The 20990-nt window shown below is 47.4% G+C and overlaps 1 long non-coding RNA gene across 1 annotated transcript; it reads left to right on the forward strand.

The window, feature by feature from the left end:
- Positions 1 to 2827: 2827 nt before the first annotated feature.
- LOC119384890 (uncharacterized) lies at positions 2828 to 5476 on the forward strand. Its single transcript, XR_005181970.2, has 4 exons — positions 2828 to 2946; positions 4042 to 4119; positions 4968 to 5045; positions 5247 to 5476. It is a non-coding gene; the product is annotated as an uncharacterized LOC119384890 (long non-coding RNA).
- Positions 5477 to 20990: the final 15514 nt, after the last annotated feature.

Here is a 20990-nt window from a genome sequence, read left to right on the forward strand (position 1 = left end):
TATATATATATATATATATATATATATATATATAAGCCCCAAAGAAAAATGATTCAGAAAAATGCTTCCGAAGCGCGGAATCGAACCAGGGACCTCTTGCTCCGCAGCGAGTGGCGCTATCCACTACGCCACGAAACGCAGATCCTCCACGTAGCTAACGGCGAGCGTTATATACATACCCTTTACCGCTGGACGGACTCAGAGACGGCAGGCGATAATAAGCGTTTTAACGCGATAGCGTTAGAGAGCTCGTGTCGCAGAAATTCCGTTGTCGGTGTCGGCACCGTTGGTTGTGAGCGAAAAATCGACCGTGAGCGAAAAATCGAGAAAGCAGCAAATAAAATAAAGAATAACAATTTCGGTTTCATTGAGGATCGAACCCGGGCCGTTCGCGTGGCAAGCAGGTGTCCTACCACGAAGCCACGAGGTTACTTGCAGCTACTTCGGGAAAAAAAAACACTACATAAATGCTATGTAGTGGAAGGAGTCTCCTTAACGCATTTTGTTCGACAGGTGTCACGACGAAAACGAGCCCATTCGGCGATTTGTAGGCGCATTTGGGAGACCATCAAACTACGTCGAAAAAGGCCGGGTAGTGCAGCCATCGCCGCTAAAAACACACACGAACTTTCAAACAGCTTTAAAGATGGACAACTATGTCCATCTAGCGGAAAACATATCAACAAGCAAACAGCAAACGCTAGATAATGTGCTGCCATCTGTGAGGCATTGTGAGACTCTTCATGGCCTCCGAGATGGTAAGCGCGGGGCGTGTATCTTAGAGGCCATGCGACTCTTGCTTTAGATCGAAAACATGTGCCATTCGCGCGCGCGCGCGCGTGTGTGTGTGTGTGTGTGTGTGTGTGTGTGTGTGCGTGTGTGTGTGTGTGTGTGTGTGTGTGTGTTTGTGTGTGTGTTTGTGTGTGTGTGTGTGCGTGTGTGTAACAAAACACATTAATAAGTATGCACTTAGTGGTTGAAGTGCGCACTAGGGGCCGGATTTCGCTATTGCGTTCAACTCTTAAAGGCGAAGCTTAAGGGTCCCCCAATTTTCTTCATTACCAGCGAGATGGCGCTAGTAGCACGACGGGCGCATTTAAAAGTCGTCGTCGAGCTCGCTCGCTTCTTATATTTGCGCAGCGAGAATATAGGCCTCCAACGCTCAAGTTTGCGCAGCGCCGTCCGCCGCCCCAGCGGAGAGAGGGGAAAACTCCGGTAGCTGGGATAGCTGGGACGGGTCGCTCTTGCTTGGTTTTCCCATCGCGCGCGCGGAGAACGTGCTCCCCGGGGCTTTTATCTCGCATTTTTCACGCTATGGGTGCCGTTCCTTCGTCGTACTCGAAAGCAGGCACGCAGTCCTGCTGCATTGTGAACTGTCACAAAAGTTTAAAAATGTCGAAGAGCCGAAAACTTCCTGTCATGTTCTACCGTTTCCAATGCAAGCAGTCCGAGGAGCAGAGGCGTCAAGAGTGGATTATGGCAGTTCGCCGCGATGCTTTGGCGGTCTTGTCACCTTGAAGCAGTTTTTGTCGTACACAGTATTACGAACTATTAACGGGGAGAAACGCGATGATCGTGCTCATTTGAAAGGCAAGTGCATTTGTGAACCGAAGTTACAACAAATAGACAGCCGCTGTACGTTTCGAGATTGCGCGCTGGCTTCCCGAGTCAACCATTTGTAATGTTACAGCAGGGGAGCATTTGGGCTTATTACACCTCAGTTTAAATAACGTACCGTGAGTACTAACCCAGACAACACACTACATCCCAGGGACTTCCCAAAAAAGTCCAAACGTCCCACATCCCAACAAGGTGGTTTTTAGGATGTCCTTTAGACATGTGCACAGGGATCATTCCTAAAACATCCCTTGTAGGATCTGATTGGGACTTCAAGTTAGCGGTGAAATAAGCTACCGTGTTGAAAATTGGCGATCTTAAACAATCGGAAACAGCAAATCCGCCGGAGAGCATGGTTGGCGCGCGTGCACGATTGCATATCTACATGCACATGAAAAACAATATATCCGCGTTTTTTGTGAAGGTGTTCGTTTGTTTTTTTCTTTGTTTTTTTCTAAATGTCGCGCCGTTATGAGGACGAGGGATCGATTGATGACTGCGTGAGCAAGTGTTGCACTTGGTAGAGGCGGTACGACGCACGTACTCGCGCCACTGTGCTCACGCACGCCGTGCTTTTCGTGAAAGATCAGAGAACGGCGGGGGGGGGGGGGGGCGGCCGCGCCGCACGAGCGGTGGTGTGGTGGTGTCGTATTTATAAAAACACCGACATATTAACTTTAGAAGAATTGAATGAAATATTATTTTATTGTTTTCTTTCTTAGGTTTATTACGCAATTGTTCTTTAATTGCGCTTACTGCGAGCCAACACCTCCTCAAATAGCGGAGGATTTGCTGCGAGCACTGCGCAGACATTGCCATCGCCATCATGGCGCCCGGCGTGTTTGGAGTTCGGATAGATCAGACTCTTCGTTGGCCTCGTTTTTAGGTGTTTGGTCCGTGACGTTTCGTCGAAAAATCACAAGCGCGCATGCCGTAGGTGTTTGCCTGGTTGCAAGATCTTGCCGATTTCAACGTTTTTCCACCTCTTCGGTAAGTACTTGACATGCCTGGATTACTGCAATCAGCACGTTCTTAGCACTTTCTTCTTTGGCTCCCCACCGCTCGCAGGTTGGCGTACGCTGAACTGGACCCTCGCAGCAAGAATGGCACGTGGGAGTAAGTTTTATTTGTGACGCGATTTGGTTTATCTTCCGCAGAAACTGTTAAGCTCACAATGCTGATATCTTGTTGTTGTCGGCCACGTGTGTAGATTGACACCGCGATCGTGGAACACATGGCTGATCTGCCTCGAATAACTGCACGCCGGCGCGTGCGTAGTGCCGTGGAGAACGATCAGAAGTCCTGAACGACAAAGAAAACACTTCAAAGGTTTGTTGTACATGTTTTCCACGGCAACTGACATAAACGTAAAAAAAAAATTGGAATGGTCAAATGCATGTGTCAAGTAAATATTGCTTTAACCATTTGTAGTGGGCTGTGGACATGAATTAAGCATTGCTGCACACAAAACTGGCTTGCCCTCAGTTTATGCCCAGTACCAAATTTTTTGCTCTCATTATGACACCATTAGTAAGAAAAGCCAGAACTTATGTTCAAAACAGCGCATATTTATGCTATTCATTTATTCAGTTGCATGTGTGAGTCCTGCTGCTGGCCATCAGTTAGCCGGTTATCAAAAGAAAAGGGCACAGCCCAGTTTTGTACTGGTATATACCGTATCTTTTGTAATTATGACCATGATTTTTGTCTTACTGAAACAAGAAACTGAAAAATGTATGTTGGTGTTTCTGCTACATCTTTATGAAGCAGCAGAACCTGTTGCCCAGTCACTTGGTGCATATTAGCAACTGACACCTTGTCTGGCTTCCCTATACCTCCGCCTTTTTTCAGTGCATGTTGTTTTCATCCTTTACCAGCAGTCAAGTAGTTTCACGCAACCGAAATGACCAACTAACTAGCCCGCTCTGTTTGTCAAGTAGGTTTTACTTCCAAACAAATGTAGCACATTTGTGATGTGCACTGTTGCTCAATGATATTCTTTTTGCATGTGCTAGCTGTGTACAAATATTACATGGTCTTTTTTCTTTTTTTTCAGCTGCTTCTAGTAGTGGTGCCCCTGGTGTGCACCTTTACCCCAAATGTCTGCACCTTTGCCTACCGTTAATGACATAGAAAGTGCTCAGCTTCCTGGACATAGGCATACAGGTTACAAGACGGAAAACGTGCAGCTTAGACTTCATGCTTGTAAATGCGAAAGTCGTAACCGACATAATTAGAGTAAGCTAAAAGGAGAAATTTCTGCTTATGAGCAAGTAATTATGAAGCAGGTCTTACTCCTCTTAAACTAGCAGACATGCAACAACACAGTCGTGCTATGTTTGTTTTGTGCGCCATTTTCATGCATATTTGTGCTTGCAGTAGATATGCATATATACATGAAGGATTTGTTTTTGTTTTCCTCAGCTGCCTCTGCGAACCCTGCTCCTGGACAACAGCTGGGAGGCTCTGTGTTTAAACGCGTGCACCTTGGACGTCATGCTCGTAAATACCAATTCCTTTGTCATTCCTGGCATGAATTTCGTTGGTAAAGCAATAAGTAAAACTGTGCATTGTTGTTTACAAGCACTTCAGTATGAACCAGGCTTAAAGGAGAAGGGACCGACAACTGGCCAGAACTTGTGATTAGATCCTGTCAGAAATGAAAAGACCGCGCTATATACTGACATATTCCAGCATCCTTTTCGCGCTGTGAGTAGGATTTATATCTCTAAATTATGTTTAAAAGTAACAAAAAAAAAGGTATGTTGTACAACCTATCACAAGAGCCTTGAAGCTAGATTGCGGAGTTTATCACTTTGCTGTACAAAGTCACATAGTCTGATGCCGTCATGTGTGCCATTATTGGTCCTAAAAATATTAGTATGTATATTACTATCCATGCCCGCTCTATTCTGTGCTGCTTATGAGGTAAAAGGAGTTGCATGGTGACAAGAAACGGCGCTGCCTTCGCGGTAGCCAGTGGACCATGTCGAGCCGCGGCGCATGTGCGCGAGTACACACACACACACAGTAAACCGCCGCGCTCGAACACGAACCGCTGTCACGCTCACTGTTTGCAGCATTTCATATCCGTCGCAGATAGAAAAATTCGAATTACAAATGTTTCACGGCATTTTCCACATCACCATTCCTTGATTATACACTCTGACTGGTAAGCTTTCTGTCGCGCTAAAAAAAATAGGTACCATAAAAGTTGGTTGTCGGTCCCTTTAACCTCTTAACGCGCACACAGGACAAAATAGGCATGCTATATCCCCGTTGTGCACCATCTTTTTGCGTTTGTGTGTGCAGTATGGACATGTGCATTAAGGCTTTGTTTTTGTTCTCAGCTGCCTCTGCGAGCCCTGCTGTTGGACGCCAGCTGGAACGCTCTGCGTTTGAAAGCGTGCACCCCAGATGTCATGCTCGTAAATACAGAGTTCTCATGATTCTAGTGTTGACAACGCAATAAGTAAAAGCAGGCACTTGTGCATCTGGAATGAGATTTAACCCTGTCTCAGGAGACATAAGACAATATAGTCATGCTATGTTCCTGTTGTTCACCATTTTCATGCATGTTGTGTGCAGTACCTATACATACATGCAGGCTTTGTTTTTGTTGTCCTCAGCTGCCTCTGCAAGCCCTTTTGCTGGACGCCATGGAAGGCCCTCCACTCGAAAGTGTGCACCTTAGACTACACGCTCATCAATACCAAGTTCTTTGTCCTTCTCGGCATGATTGTAGTACCATATAATAGTGAGGCAATAAATAATTTTTGCTGGTCACTTGATGTTCCATGCATGTTGCTTGGTTTCTGAACACTTGGCTTGGTTTTAAGTTATCTAGTTATCTATGTGAAAAAAAAAAAGTGGTTTGGTTGGACGAGGAATATGCTTTCCTGGAGAGGCAACTGGCTCTCTCAGGTAGGGGGTGGTCGAGCGCTATGAAGCAAGTTAACATGTTATGGGAGCAGATGTCCCACCCTTTTGAAATAATCCTGAAGTAAATAGTGGCCACATGTCCCAATAACATCCCAAACGCATGCAGTTTTGGGACATCCCAAAAAGGTCTTTTTTTGTATCACTTGGGATGTTTTTCCACCTTGTGTGGGACGTCTTTTGGAAGTCCCGAACTCCCAAAAGGGATGCCATTTGGATGTCCCTGGGATGCCTTTGCGTTGTCTGGGGAGTGTTTAATTCAGCTGATTGCGGTACATTTCCCGTCGCGGCTCCCTGTAAACAGAATTAAGCTGTATGTTTGCACTGAGCGTTTATATTGGCCTTGCATGCGACAGGCCGTGATTGCTTAGAAGGCTGAAGTGTTGCGCTGCTAAAATCGTGGTCATGGGTTCGATTCACGCATACAGCAGCTGCATTTCGATGGGAGCGAAATGCACTAACACCGGCGTACTTAGATTTACGTACACGTTAAAGAAACCCAGGTGGCCGAAATTAATCCGAATTAATCCACCACGGCGTGCCTCGTATTAATGTCATGCGTTCGGCACGTAATAAAAAGCCTTGCATGCCGCTTTGGAAACGAGCTGAAAAAAGAACCAAGGTGGCACTTAAATTTTCGATGGCTTCGCGAATTCAGATGCGCTTATTATTGGGCACAAATCTCGGCATAATCATAAACATGCGCGATCCCAGTGGGTATTGTATAGTATCAGGGGCGTAGCCAGAAATTTTTTCGGGGGGGGGGGGTCCAACCATACTTTATGTTTGTGCGTGTGTTTGTATGTGTGCGTGTACATATACGCAAGCAAAATTGAAAATTTTCGGGGAGGGTTCGAACCCCCCCCCCCCTTGGCTACGCCCCTGTATAGTATGATGCTGACCATGTGAGCTGTCGAAACAACCAAAGCGACATTCGAATAAGCGAACACGGTGCGTGATCAGGCGTCGATATTATTCGAAATGAAACACGCCTCTGCAAGAAACATGCATCGTCGAAGTGGGCATGAAATATTTATTTATTTTTTTGTTTGCGTATATCATTATGCTGTCAAAGGGAGCTCTAAAAAAATCCAAGGCGACATTAAACATGCGATCCGACGTTGTTATCATTCGATGGAAACCTCGGCAAAAGTGAAACTCCCACGAAACTGAACACTGCGCATTGCGATGCAGCCAGTGACTTAACAGGGCAGATGTAAATTTATGCTCTTCACACTGAGCTCATAATAAATTTAAAGCCGCACGACAAACTTGGCATCCAAGCAATTGAAAAGTTATCAATAGAAAACGCACGCGAAAGCGTGCTGGATGGTTGCTGACAGCTCCGAGTATACACGACTGCCGCAACGAATGTGCGTTTTACCGGTAACATAATTACAGAACTCGCGCAGTCACCTCCCTACTCATGTCAAAGAAATGTGCCCGTTCTGCATCTGCGCGCACGTAGCGCTCGCACAAACAGCATCGCCCTTGACGACCTGCTCGGTCCCGAAAAGGTGGTCGATCAACCGTCCTCCTCTGGTAAGATTCCCACCGTTAAAACGTTTTTTTCCATCTCTGGGATCTTTCTAAACCTTCAGAGCAAGCGACACGTGAAGCTGCACGTGCACAGCGAGCAGAGAACTGCGCGTGCAGGGTGCCTGAACGTGCGGAGACAGCGCAGTCAAAAGGCTGGTGTGGGCATAGAGTTTCCTACAATACTTACTAGAGGGAACTCTGGCGCTAGTGTCTATGGGAGCTGCAATGCATCGCGCTGCAGCCAGCATGGGAATCATGGGTAGTACACGGATTTGTCTAAACTTCGTTCTTTCGGCTCCGTTTGGCTCCACGTCGCCTGCATCCGCTTTGTCGCAAAACGAAGTTCAGCAAAAATCAGCAGTTTCACTTCACCACTTTAACTTCTTTAGGCTCACCGATTCAAATCTGGTCACGAAGTTCACAACGATCCATTCTTTTATCCGAAAGAAAACCAAAACATAGCAATAAACAAAGCCACAAGTGCGTTCGAAGCCCACAAGCACGAAGACTAGGCAAATCCGTGTACTACCCATCATTCCCATGGTGGCTGAACGATCGCAGCGCCAGAGTTCCCTCTAGGTCATTTTAGGAAACTCTATGGGTGTGGGGACAGGAGCGACCGGTTTTCGCAAGAAAGGCGGCGAAACGCGTGCGACGCAGCGCCCCCTGGCCGAGCTTGGGAGGCCTATTGCGGTTTTCTCGCGGTGAGGGGAAGAGGAATGTTTCACGCTTTCACCGTGATGTCCGCGCTCATGTTACCGAGCGTACGAAAGTCACTCGAGCTGAAGGGACGCCGCTAAACGAACAAACAGAAGATGAGCGCGAACTATCAAGTGTCACAGCTCGACAGTTGAAGCACGCTAGTTTCCTTCGCTGCTTCGGCCGCCTTTGCAACAGGAACGCTGTTCAAACTGAGAGTATCCATTGGCGAGCCTCACTTCGTATAGCATTAATTTCTTGCTATCGCATTCATTGCTTCGCCCTTGCGGCGAAACTGTGACTTTTTTCATTCGTTACTGTTTGCTGTTTTCATGGTTTGCCAACATCTGCGATGACGCTATAACAGAATCAAGTGAGTGTACGTGATTGTGGGAGTTATGTGTGCTAATTCTAGCATATGTCATGTCTGATCTCGACGTAGACGGCGTCCGCACGCGCTGGGTGTCGTTCGGGCCCTCGTACTCGCATGTGTTTATCTGAGTATGGGTTACGTTTGTAAAAGATGCGGTCAGTAACCGCTCACGCCGTGTCCCTGACTGCCGGAGGATGTGCTTGGGTGTCGGGGTAAGCCGGCGCAAAACCGTGTTTATTCTGAAACCAAATTTTGAAGCGATTTCTCTGAAGAGAAGTGCAGTGCGTATTGCGACGCGAGGTTCCCGCTGCCATTTACGTGAAAATTTGTTTTCGTTGCGAAATTCGAACTAAACACTTGTGGCAGATGTGTGTACAATAACGGTGTGTTGAACAAAGGGTGGTTTTAAATACAAATATTGTGTGTGTTTTGGTTATTCCCAGAATCCCGGATTACTTCTCCCGCCTCTTCACTCAAGTTGACAGCCACACTCGGGGAAACGAAGGTGCCGCTCTGGTCTGGCGCCTCACCGCTCGTGATGGGAAAATCAACAGCGGCGTTCGCCCTGTCAACGAGGCAGTCGGTCCTACATCTCTTTTGGTTGGACAAGACGACGTAGGAAAAGAGGTGAGTGGCACCCACGCAAAGGAGCCCAAACCGATTTCGTTTGTTGTTTAAGAGGCTCACATCATCTTGTGCTGCAAGTTTGTCGCTAAGTGACGTGTTAGAAAAGGTACTATTTGCAAGTTGTATTTTACACGATAACGGCAAAAAACTTGGTTCCTTACTTACGTGTTTGCATTTGTTGCTTTGTTGTGAGCCTTCATTGTGTCTATGTGAACCACTTATTTTGTAAGTTTCGCAAACCTTTACTGCAATTTCATTTTCTCATCATAATATCACATTCAGCTTTTCAGATACCGTTTTTCATGGTGCTCACGCTGAGCAGGAGCGACAACCAACCTAGCAAGCCACAAGTCTGATGCCTCCAGCCGTCCCCACTTTTTCATTTATTCTTAATCATAAGGAATAAAGATTGAAACATGATGCCTATTTCTGCAGTTTATTTTGCACTATATGGCACTATGCACACCAGTCACACATTTTAGTTGGCTATACTCATAGAAGCATGTAAATGAGGAATACCCAAACTTCTTAATTGGAAATCAAAGACCATCTTTATGCGCTTTCTATATACCTTCGCTGGAAAATATGTGTTATTTTGACGAGTTTTATTAAAATAATGCTAAAACTGAAATATTCTTTTTTTTTGCAGTTGCTGGACAGAACGGCAAGCATTATTGGACTTGCTTAAAATGAATACTCCACTATTTTCAACAGTAGTCGCGCAAAAGTAGAGCAAGGGTCCAATGAGTAGCTTAAAATACTTGTGGAGTCGCTTGACGCTTCGGTGTGGGTCTCTTGACCCCCGTAGGAGTGTTACCGGCAAGAGTCGTCTGACTCACTATAAGTGGTAACGTGATCCTTTGGATGAGAGTCTTTCCACTCTTCCTAGAGGGTCAGGGGACTCTCCTAGAGCGAGCCGACCCTGACCCACCAAGAGAGTCACCGTGACTATTTAAAGAGAGTCCTATACGTGGCAAGTCAGAACTCTCCGAAAAGAGTCACGCATACTCTTTTTTTTTTCTTAGAGTGTGGAGTGGCAACTCTGCAACACTGGTGGGAAGCATTGAACTACACACTTTGCGTCATTAGCATTGTGTGATGACTGGTTGTTATTTTACTCTTCTGCCATGCTCTATTACATATGTTATCACGATTCCTTGCCCGACATGACGCTTGTATAGAGTATTGTTGCGAAGGAGTTACACGCACCAGCGTGGCACTGTGGTGGAATACCTGACTGCCACGCAGAGGGCGCGGGTTCCAATCCCATCCGATCTTAGAAATTTGTTTCGCGTTCACTTTTTTCTTGTTTCACGCGATAGCGGTCACAGACACCGGCGGCGGCGGACAACTATGGCACCAAAATCAGCTGTGATGTCATAACAGCTTTCGCTGTAACAAGCTTCAGCGCCGACAATGTCCTCTCCACTTTGGCCTTCGTGACAGGCGCGCAAAAGTCCACTTGCGTTAATATAAACACCTCTGGTTGCCACTGCTTTTGTTTTTTGTTTTTTTTTTTGACAATTTCCACATATCCTTACTTTGGAATTCCTGCCTGAGGTACGAGCTAATAGTGGACCCTGAGATATTCTCACATCGCATGAGCTCGGATGTTTCGGATTGCGAAGCTTTCTCGTGAACCGAAAAACGATTGAAAAAATTTCGGTTTCATTCCGGAACGAAATAATGTATAAAGTCTCGGTTACGTTTTCGCTCCGGTCAAAAATATCGTTTTTTTTTTTCATTTTTCGTTTTCGCTTTTCGTTCCGTTCCGACACACTGATAGATAGCTAAAAAATATTGTTTGTAATTTCATTTACGTTGCTACAACCGAGTTGGAGAACTATTTCGGGCGATGCCATTAATATAGTGCACGAAGAATATGCACAGCATGGTCAGTTTTCTTTTACTGAGTACTATTGTAGAAATATAGTGTAAAGTGGAAGTGACACTAATATACACACGGCTATCAGTTTTGTTTCCTTGACATATCAAAGGTACACAAAATAGAGAATATGGAATTGTCACCTAATGATATTGTTGTGATATTTCCGAAATTATCCCATCTGTGTGTATTTGTTTCAAAGATTGCTCCCTTGTCAGCGTTCACTAGGTCGTGGCATAAACCAGCTAACTTCTTTTCCTGCAGCCGATATATCGCGCTGCTTTATGGAAGAGCCTGTTGTATTTCGATCACGCCCAAAAACTATCATCGCCCAGCATTATTATTTAGTTAGGATGCGCATGCAATTAGATTACCTTATACGGTACTAAAACTTAACAGAGCAACGAGAAACGAGAAAATTTAGTTGCTCTCGTTAAGCTGCGAGAAATCATGCAGTCTCATGTCTTTCATGCGGTCGTAGCCCATCTTATTCTATTTGTTACCGGCACAGTACTGCTGGCTCAACTTCACTGCTACGAGGTTAACATTCCCTATCAAAGACAGCTGCAGGCCACATGCTGCACGCAGCCCCTGCTCTACTAGCGCGTCACATTTGGAGACAATAGCTTCCATAGTCACCATACCTCGGCACATTTACGAACAGCAGGTAATCTTTTCCTGAGCATAGTGCTCATATTTACCACTAGAGCACACATGATCACCATGCAGCAGCGATTACGCTAATCCCTCTCTTATGACCAATGACTGCACTACTCACTGCTCAGTTCAGCTGCAGCCCAACCGGTTTGGCCAAAGCTGAAAACGATAATGCATTCCTTTTAGCCAGGAAAAAGATGTCTGATCCCTCCGTCATAAAAATCCGTATGACATGAAAGTTAAACGTGCCGTCACAGAAGTAGTTGATCGTTTTAGTGCATTGATATATGAGAGGTTGTACGATGTCTATTGTTGTTCGGCAGATATAGCACAGCTTGATGTGGAGGCACCAACGTTGACGCCTAGGGGCACATTTCCGTCCCGATGACTAACGCCCATCATCATGCCCTTGCGGTAGCTGAAGTTGTTAATATACCTGGGCACCGCATATGGGGTGAATCCAGTGCAAAGATGGTGTCAACAACCACATAGCAAACACTGATACTCGATATGCACTGCTTTAAAGCGTTGCGAAACGCGGATAAAAACGCGACGCGCGTCGTGTCTTTCCTCTAGCCTGGACGTTATTTCTCACAGGGCAAGTGGAAAACTCGGTGCGACAGCCAGGCGAGCGTCCGAGAGCTGTTCCTTGATATGAATAGACGCTATGAGCGAGGCTTGGGCTAAAGCCGCCACCTCGCGGTGTGGTAAAGCGTTGATGAAATTACACTTGGTCGCAGCAACGGCGCGTTGCCAGAACTAATTGCGGACGCCACGCGTTAATTTTCTCTACCGCGCCCAGACGGCGACACCACCCCACGAACCAAGAGCACTGTGAAAGGAAAGTGAAATATAAAAAAAGTCAGAGTTTCGCCGCAACGGCGAAGCAATGAATGCGATAGCAATAAATTGGAATGTAACGCGAAGAACGGAAAGCAGCTCGAAATTGCCAGCGCGTCGCTCGAGCCCAAAGGACGCACGAAAAGAACGCACACAGTACGAGCGCGAACTATCATGCGTCACAGCTCGACACTGGAAGCGCACTGCTCAAACATAAAGCAGGACGCACGAAACGAACGAACAGGTACACTCAGGACGAGCGCGAACTGTCCCAGTCGTTACTTATTTCTGTTTGAACAGCGCGCCCCTTTCGCAAACGCGGCCACTGCAGCGTCGAAGCGACCTTCGTACGCTCTGTGACTTCAGCGCACACATCACGGGGAAAGCACAAGACATACAACCCCCCGCTCCCCCCCCCCCTGCCAGCCGCCCCCTTCTTTCCTCGAGATAAGCGCACGAAGGCGACCACGCCCTGTAGGGCGAAGAGCAACGGCGTTCGCAGCAACGGGGCGACGATCTTTAAAGCGCGCCACGCGTGCGCACATCACGCCATCTATGTGGTAACTCAGAAAGAATGCTGATGTAAGTGGTGTATATAAATAGCTCGCTGTTAGCAGGCTGAAAGACGGTGCTGTTCGTGGCCTAACGTCTAACGCGGGGGGCTTAAAGCGGGAGGTCGCCCGTTCGATTCCGCGCGTCGGAAAATATTTCTGAATTATTTTTCTTTGTGGCTTTTCTATGCATATACATACTTATACATACACGGTGAATGACGGCGACGGGGACGGACATTTTCCAGCCGAGACTGTCCATATAATTGCTATCGCAATAAAAGGCGCGTTCGTGTCGCCTCCTTTATGAGTTTGGCGGTAGCACAGTGGGCTAAGCGCCCGCCAGCCGTCGTAGCGGACCGAGAGGTCGTGGGTTCGACTCCGGTCCACGGAACGTTTTCTCATAGCTTCTTTTTTTTAAACCTTGTCTCGTTCATTTTGCAGACGTATTTCCGTGACGGAAATACGTCATGAAAGTCTTGGTGGATCCCGGCATAAAAAAACTTTCGTGTTAAAAAAAAAAATTGTGCACGCCTACAGTCTTCCTCGCATCGTCCGAGTGTTGGCTTATAAGATATTTACAGCCAATCCTGGCAGGCTCGCCAATTGTGAAGGTGCTCAAACAGTAAGGGATGAGGCGTAGACAGACAAGACGTTTATAATAACATGGAAATAGCTACATATATACAAACGAATAATATACAGTGGCGAGAAAATCGTCCCTACAGTCCTGAAGTACGCGCTACAATTCTAGCGGCACTGACGCAGCGCAACTAGTTCGCGCACCGCTCGACGCTGATCACTAACACATCGCTGTCGTCGTGGCGGTTCGACATGTCGATGCGTCTCATGGTGCTACGATGCTCATTGGTCGCCGCCCAGACCACGTGATTGGCAGCGCCCGAAAACACCGGTAGGCCGGCCCAGCTTGTCGCAGCTTCCTGGGGCTCAACGGACTTTGTAGCCGGCGGCTCGCCCACAGGTATAGGTCGGCACTCTAAGAGAATACTCACTCATACTCACTCACCCCAAATATTTTCAGCGTTCGCACTCACTCACGCCTACTCACACTCATAGGCACTCAGTCACGTTCATACTCGCGCCTCCTCACATTCATAGGCACTCACTCAGGTTCATATTCACACCTACTCACACACCTAGGCACAGACTCACGTTCATACTCATGCCTACTCACTCATGAACACGCACGTTCATACTCACGCCTGCTCACACTCATAGGCACTGACGTTCACACTCACGCCTACTCACACACCTAAGCATTCACTCACGTTCAAAATCACGCCTACCCACACTCATATACACTCAGTCACCTTCATATTCACGCCTGCTCACACTGATAGGCACTCACTAACGTTCATATTCACGGCTACTAATGCTCATAGGTACTCACGTTCACACTTACGCTCATAGGCACTCACTAGCGTTAATATCCTCGCCTACTCAACTCACAGGCACTCGCTCACGTTTACAGTCACGCCTACTGACACTCATAGACACTCACTCACGCTCATATTCACACCAACTCACACTCATTGACACGCACTCACGCTCATACTCACGCGCACTCACACTCATAGGCACACACTAACGTTCATACTCACATGTACTGACACGCATTGCCATTGGTCGGCAAAAAATGCCACGCCTGTGCGCAAAACGCACCGCAGTCACAGCGAAAGCTGGAAGAGCAGCATTTCTAGAGCCCGTTGTAAAATCTCGTGGGGCTTGCTTGCTTGCGTGCTTGCTTGCTTGACCTTTAATTCTTGGCTCTTACCCACTACAGGGGAAAAACTAATACAAGTACACAAGCAGGATACCCACTATGCCATAGATCATATTTTTTGTGAAGTTGGGAAGCACCCACTACGCCATTATTCAGCATTTTGCGGAGAAGCCAGGTACCCGCTACATATCTGTAAGGCATTAGGTGCACTTTGTTGATGCGGCAGCTGATGACGATGACAAATTATGGCTGAGCCCTTCGTAATGGGTTGGAAGCTTCAAAGGATCCACTAGTTACGTAAGTCGCATTGTGTGACGCCCAGTCGTTATTTCATTCTCCTAGCGCGCTATACAGCATATGCTAACGTGAGATACCAGCTCGCAAGGAACGAGAACGCGCCCTCGCTCGCGAGAGACAACCCTGACGTAGGCAGCGTCTGCTAGCGAGTTTGCAACTGACTGCTCGCGCTGCACAACCGTTCTCCGGCCACCCCAGCATATATAGGCACTGGAGCTTGACCTGCAATGTAGTGCCGGTAGGATATTTCTCCTGTGCGTAGCTGAACAATAAATATTCGCAGCGTGCACGTTAACTAAAAGCGGACTGCGGGTCTCCGTGTCAAATCTTTCTTTTGTCTCTCATTGCCCATTTGCAGCGATTTTGCTGTGGGAAACACCGGCGCACACTAATGCTTCGCCCCTCCACAAGTTTCACGTTCGGGCACCTGAAACACCCTTCCCTACATGCTTCGCCCCTCCCCAATTTTTTAATGAAATACGTGACTTACATGAGACATTTTTAACGAGAACTTCCCATGAAAGAGTTTGCGGGGGGAGGTAATGGCACCCGTTCAACTAACTCACGCCTCTGATCAATAAATATTGAGGTGACGCATGAATGCCTGCGCTGAGATATATGTCAATAGACTTGAGTACAAGCGTAGGCCGATATAAGCTTCTGCTTCGGCCGACGACTCGGGGCCGAAGCAGAAGCTCCTCGCAAGATGTGGCATTGGGGTTGGGCCTCTGGTGTATGGCTTGCGCCAATCGCCGGTATGAAGGAGTCAAGGGCCTTCTCCAATCAAATAACAACAAGCTTTAATAATGCGTTTAAACAAAGATAAAGATATTTCCAAAAGAACAGAACAGTTATCTTCAAAACTAAAGGTGAACTAGTTATACATTCCACAATTATTGGAAATAAGTGCAGCAAGCATGAAAGTTGAAATATGTAGCGACAATGAGCAATATCGGATGGATGACCAAGCAGCAAGAGCTGAACCAATAATAAGAGTTCACAGTCCACTAAGTTCAAGCGAATGGCATGCGTAACCGGGCGCAGCAGAGTCCTTGAACTCCGGCGCCGTTCACAAGTGACCCTCAAACCTGGCGAGACGGGTCGGCGGCGGCTCCACGATGCCTGGTGGTCTTCGGTTTCCGGAAGTGTTGTTCGTTGCGTTTCTCCCTGGAGTTGCCCAGCGTGGATATCTTCTCCGGCGCAGAGCAAACTGTCGAAGTATAGGATCGGGCCGTTTTTATACGCTTCTCTGGGCGCCGGTCTTAACTTCCAGCAGGGGCGTAGCCAAGGGGGGGGGGGGTTGGGGGGGTTCAAACCCCCCCGAAATTTTTCAATTTTGCTTGCGTATATAGGCACGCACACATACAAACACACGCACGAACATACATAAAGTATGGTTGAACCCCCCCCCCCCCCAAAAAAAAATTTCTGGCTACGCCCCTGACTTCCAGTGTGGTTTCGATGCATCATTGAAGCGGTCACGTACGCACTGGTTGCTGTCGTGGTTCACACCTCACTTTCGGTGACCTTCACGGGCGAACAATTAATTCACACGCAAAACACCAGTCACGTAGGCATACGGTCTAACACGTAGCTCGGATACAACGTCCTGTGGTTCAGACTCTGCGGTCGGTCACCTTCACGGCGAGCAGGTCAACAATATACAAAACAAAAACCCATGATCAGACACGTAGCTCGGATGCTACGTTCTGTGGTTCATATTCTGCAGGCGGCCACCTTTCCGAGCCAACAATATTAAAATTACACAAGACACGAGCCACTATAGTTCGCATACGGTCTGGCCTTGTTAGGACATACACGTATCATATTTCCTACGGCTAACAATAAGTGGCGCACGTACGCTCACAGCATAGCATTCTTAGAGAAGAATTATAGGCACGTTCACCCTTGGGGCCAGTGGAAAAATACAAGCACAAACAAAAAGGCCAGCACCTTCTCGAGCGAAGAGTTTTCAAATTACACAAGACAACGGCGACTGCAGTTATACGATCCAGCCATGTTAGCACATAGAGGTATATTTCCTGGGGCTAACGCTAGCACACACTAAGTGGTGCACGTACGCTTACGGCACACCATTTTTAGAGAAGAACATAACACGTTCGCCCTTGACGCCAGTGGAAAGAAACCCTTTTCATGGCATACCTTAGCACATTATGCGCAAGAAATGTTAAGCCTATGCGACTTTTGTGACACACGGACAGAAAGAAGAAAAGGACACCGCGCTGAACTCAACTTTGTGAGTTCATCGCGGTGTTTTTCTTTTTTCTGTCCGTGTTTAACCCGTTGCGCTGTCGATTATCTTACGATAAACATCCACCAACTAGCCCAACTCGCGATTCTGGACAGTTCTTTTAGTCTCCCGCGCTGCTTTCTCGTCAGCGAATCTCTTGCGGGCTTTCTGCACGCTGTCCTCGTGCCGAACAGTATGAAGAGCGAGCAACTGCTCTCATCACACACGAGGATGCGACAGCGAACGCGTGCATGCGCATGCATGCACTTCTCGATCAACACCAAACCCGAAAGCACTTGTAAATGAGTGCTCTAAAGATGAAGCGCTCTTGAACTTACCTTTTATTGCAAGGCGAACGAAGCCGCGCAGGTGTGTATTCAACAGGACGTTGAACTAGGAAACCTCGCACAACCGCACCGCATGCGACCTTTTGACAACTTCACAACTATAAATGGCGCCTTCGAACAACTGAAAACGCGCGCCTCCGCGCCTATTTCGCATGAACGCATGCGCAAACGACAAACCGTAGATGCCGTCGTCAAAGCAGATTTTTTCAATCATACCAGTTGCAAAACTCCACGAAACTCATGAACGCTTGTGACGACGTTAGTGCTACCTGCGACGTCAAAGAACTTGCAAAAGGTGCCCGCAAAAATGACGTTGTAACCAATAATGTTTACTGCTATTGCTCCGAGATAGCGCGACAATTTGCAAACTACAACAAAATTAGCCATGGACATGTTTGGGTGTTGGAACGCAGCTTCGAAACTGGTGTAAACGTTTACACCATTGCTATTGTTGCGCTTGTAACACTAGTAATACTTACAGAAATAACGAAAAAGATAACAAATTAAAAAAATAACAGAAAGCCGAAAATTGCGCAGATCTTGATTCTTTAGTATCTACTTGTCTTATTCGGTGGAAGCTAAATACGTCACCGATGCCATGTTCAAGGAAATCAAACCGCAATGCGTTCACGTGATTCCATGGCAACCGTGTGGCCATGGAAGAAAAAAAAAATGCGCGTGGCAACCGCAGATCAACCGTAGTCGTTTCGTCGCTTGGAACGATCGAGTAGGATTTGTGGCTTCAAAATTTGTGTAATTTGTTTTAAAGGGCGTCGCCACCTCGACGTGACTTTGCATATTATATCGTAAATTATTTATATATTTATTTATAAATTTATTTTCTTGAATTCTTCCAGAATAAAATTATTAAGCGCTCCATGAGCTTGGATCCTCACAATATATTACAGGGGAGGCGGATTTGCCGCCTTTCTTCCTTTGCTCCACGCCAATAAAAATGATTTAAAGCATAATGCAAATCCCGACATTAATTGCAGCTTCCAATAAACACCCGTGGTGGCCATACTGGCAGCGTGCGGGTTTTCTCGGGCGCGGCGCGCTTTCTACGCTGTAAGAGATGACCGAGGTGCTTTTGAAAGCGATATATATGCTTGGCTGCTGTAATTATAAGTACTTGAAAAGCGCCGTGAATTATGCACATCACATTTTCTGTTGCAAAGTCGACCTATCACGCGCATGATGGCCCTCAAAGACATGCTTGATTCATAAGTACCGAAAACCAGAAGTTCGCAAATAAAGCCCGAAACAAGTTAGAGTCGTACGACACTGGCGATATGTCCTGTACGGTATGTCCTGAGGGCGTCCGCTGGAGAAAAGCAAACGAATGTAAAAATTTAATTCGACATTGGTATCCATCGGATGTCCCCTGGACAACTGCTTAGGACGTGGGCGTTTGGCTTTTATTCGGTTGTCCGAGGGAGTTTTAATGCGCATTGGGATGTTCAGTCATTTGTACTGGCAACGTTCCGTGACCATGCAGGTCCTTGGATGAAGTTCGAAAATTCCTACGGGGAACCTTCCAAAAGGTATGCGGCGTTTGAACGTACAGTCGCAATCTTTTTGAGCGCGTGGCTTTCTGTATCACCAGCGCCGTCAGACGGCAGCCAGAATATCTTCGCGCATGCTCGTGGAGGGTAGGCTCCTTTCGTGCGCATTACGTCATCGCAGCGCGCTTGTGTAGTCTGCTAGCAGTTTTTCCCCCTAAATAGTAACCAAACTATGACAGAAACCACGACTTTGATGCTTTTCATTCAGAACGCTGTGCTTCTTATGCTTGGCGTCATTGTAATTACTTCAACTTTTCACTTTTAGTTTTTCTTCGGCTGTGTTCTTATCGTGCAACGAACAGGCAATGGAACACAAGCATCCGAACTTTTATTTGGTGCAAGTTCAACAAAAGATTCATTCGTTTAGAAGTAGTATTAGTAAGCAGGAATAATTTTCTCCTTGATGATGTTAGTATTTTGTCATGCGACCCTTTGCGGAAACGACTGCTGCCATCCTAGAGGGCAGTGACGCGTACAGCGCTGGCACGAAGTCATACTGCGCTCGAAGGTCCTCCCATTCTTGTCGAACGGCTGCCCACAGCTCGTCCCCAGTCGACGGGTGGACAGGCTTTCGCACCATGGCTGCTTTGATGTACCCCCATACTATTTTCGCAGATGTTCATGTCAGCGCCATTGGCCGGCCAGGAAAGCATGCTGATTCTGCGATTTTCTATATGCTCCTTGACAACTTTTGCCGTGTGCACCGGGGCCAGGTCATGTTGAAACATAAGTCGGCATCGGGAAAGACGCTGTGGGCGTAGGGCAGCAACACATTGTCCAAAAATTCTGTGCAGTATCGCTGCGATGTAAGGGCACCTTCTATGCGATGCAGAGGCCCGATACCGTGCCTTGACACCGCGCCTCACATGTTCACGCAGTTTCGGCCACTCGCGGCAACTCCCTGCACATTGGCTGGCTCGTAACTGCATGGAAATCGTACTTTTGACCATCCTTCGCAAAATCAAACGTGCATTAAGAAAAGTTTCTTACCGTGTGCCTCTGGTTCGCCAAACTCGCATCCGTTGGTCTTGGCGAGTTGTAAAATTCGACTCATCCGAGAAGATCACTCGACCCCAGTCATCTGCCATCCATGAGGCGTGTGCCTCGGCAAACTGAAGACGTGACTTTTTGTTCGAAGCAGTGAGGACTGGCTTTCGTGCAGCTACAGAATTTCGCAGTCCAGCACTTCGGAGGCGTCGCCGGACCGTAGCTAGGGAAGCGTCCACATCTAGCTGCTCCCGCACTTGCCTCGCGGACTGGAACGGGTTGTCGACGACAGCAGCTACAATAAGCGCGTCTTCATCCTCCGTCGTTGCCTTTGGTCGACGCCTGTGTGGGGCATCACAGAGTCGGCCTTCCTCGCGGAATGCCTGAATAATCCTGTTGACGGTCTTTAGTGGCCTGTGCACGAGAGCACCGATGGAGCGCTGTGAATATCCCTTGAGCGAATATTGTACGATTTTCCACCTCTCTTCATCGGGAACGCGGGCCATGCTGAAATTCAATTGCTGCTCTGACAGATGCGGCAATGTGCAAGAATATGTATACGCTCCTCAAAGACGGAAGCCGCTTTTTAAGTACGCCCACAAGTGTCATGAGCATGCGTGGCCTGGCTACAGATCAACAATGATCTTGAGAACGCCCACGAAACATTGCATATATTTTCAAGTTTATTGATGCATCGTGGGGAGCGTAATGAGAAGTTCAACATCGTCACCAATCCAGAACCGCACGGCTACCTTATTGCGGTACGCGCGCAGCAGACGACATGCACTTGCTTGCGTGACGCAATGCGCGCGGCGGGAGAATTTGCGTACGCCGGCCACACTGCGCATGAGCAATGCTTCTCGTTGCCGCCGCTCAACCGCGCTGTGAGCTCAGAAGGCCACGCGTTCCCGTGTTCACCCTCAAAAAGATTGCGACTGTACTTCGATATCTTGCGGGCCGCATGGCAAGTTCCCTCAAGACAGCCCGGTCTACCGGCGGCCACATAGTTGGACCCTGCGGGCACGTGGATTGCACGCCTGTTAGAGCATACATTTAACAGCGCTAGTTGATT

Source organism: Rhipicephalus sanguineus, chromosome 3 (assembly GCF_013339695.2).
Source record: "Rhipicephalus sanguineus isolate Rsan-2018 chromosome 3, BIME_Rsan_1.4, whole genome shotgun sequence".
Lineage (NCBI taxonomy): Eukaryota > Metazoa > Arthropoda > Arachnida > Ixodida > Ixodidae > Rhipicephalus > Rhipicephalus sanguineus.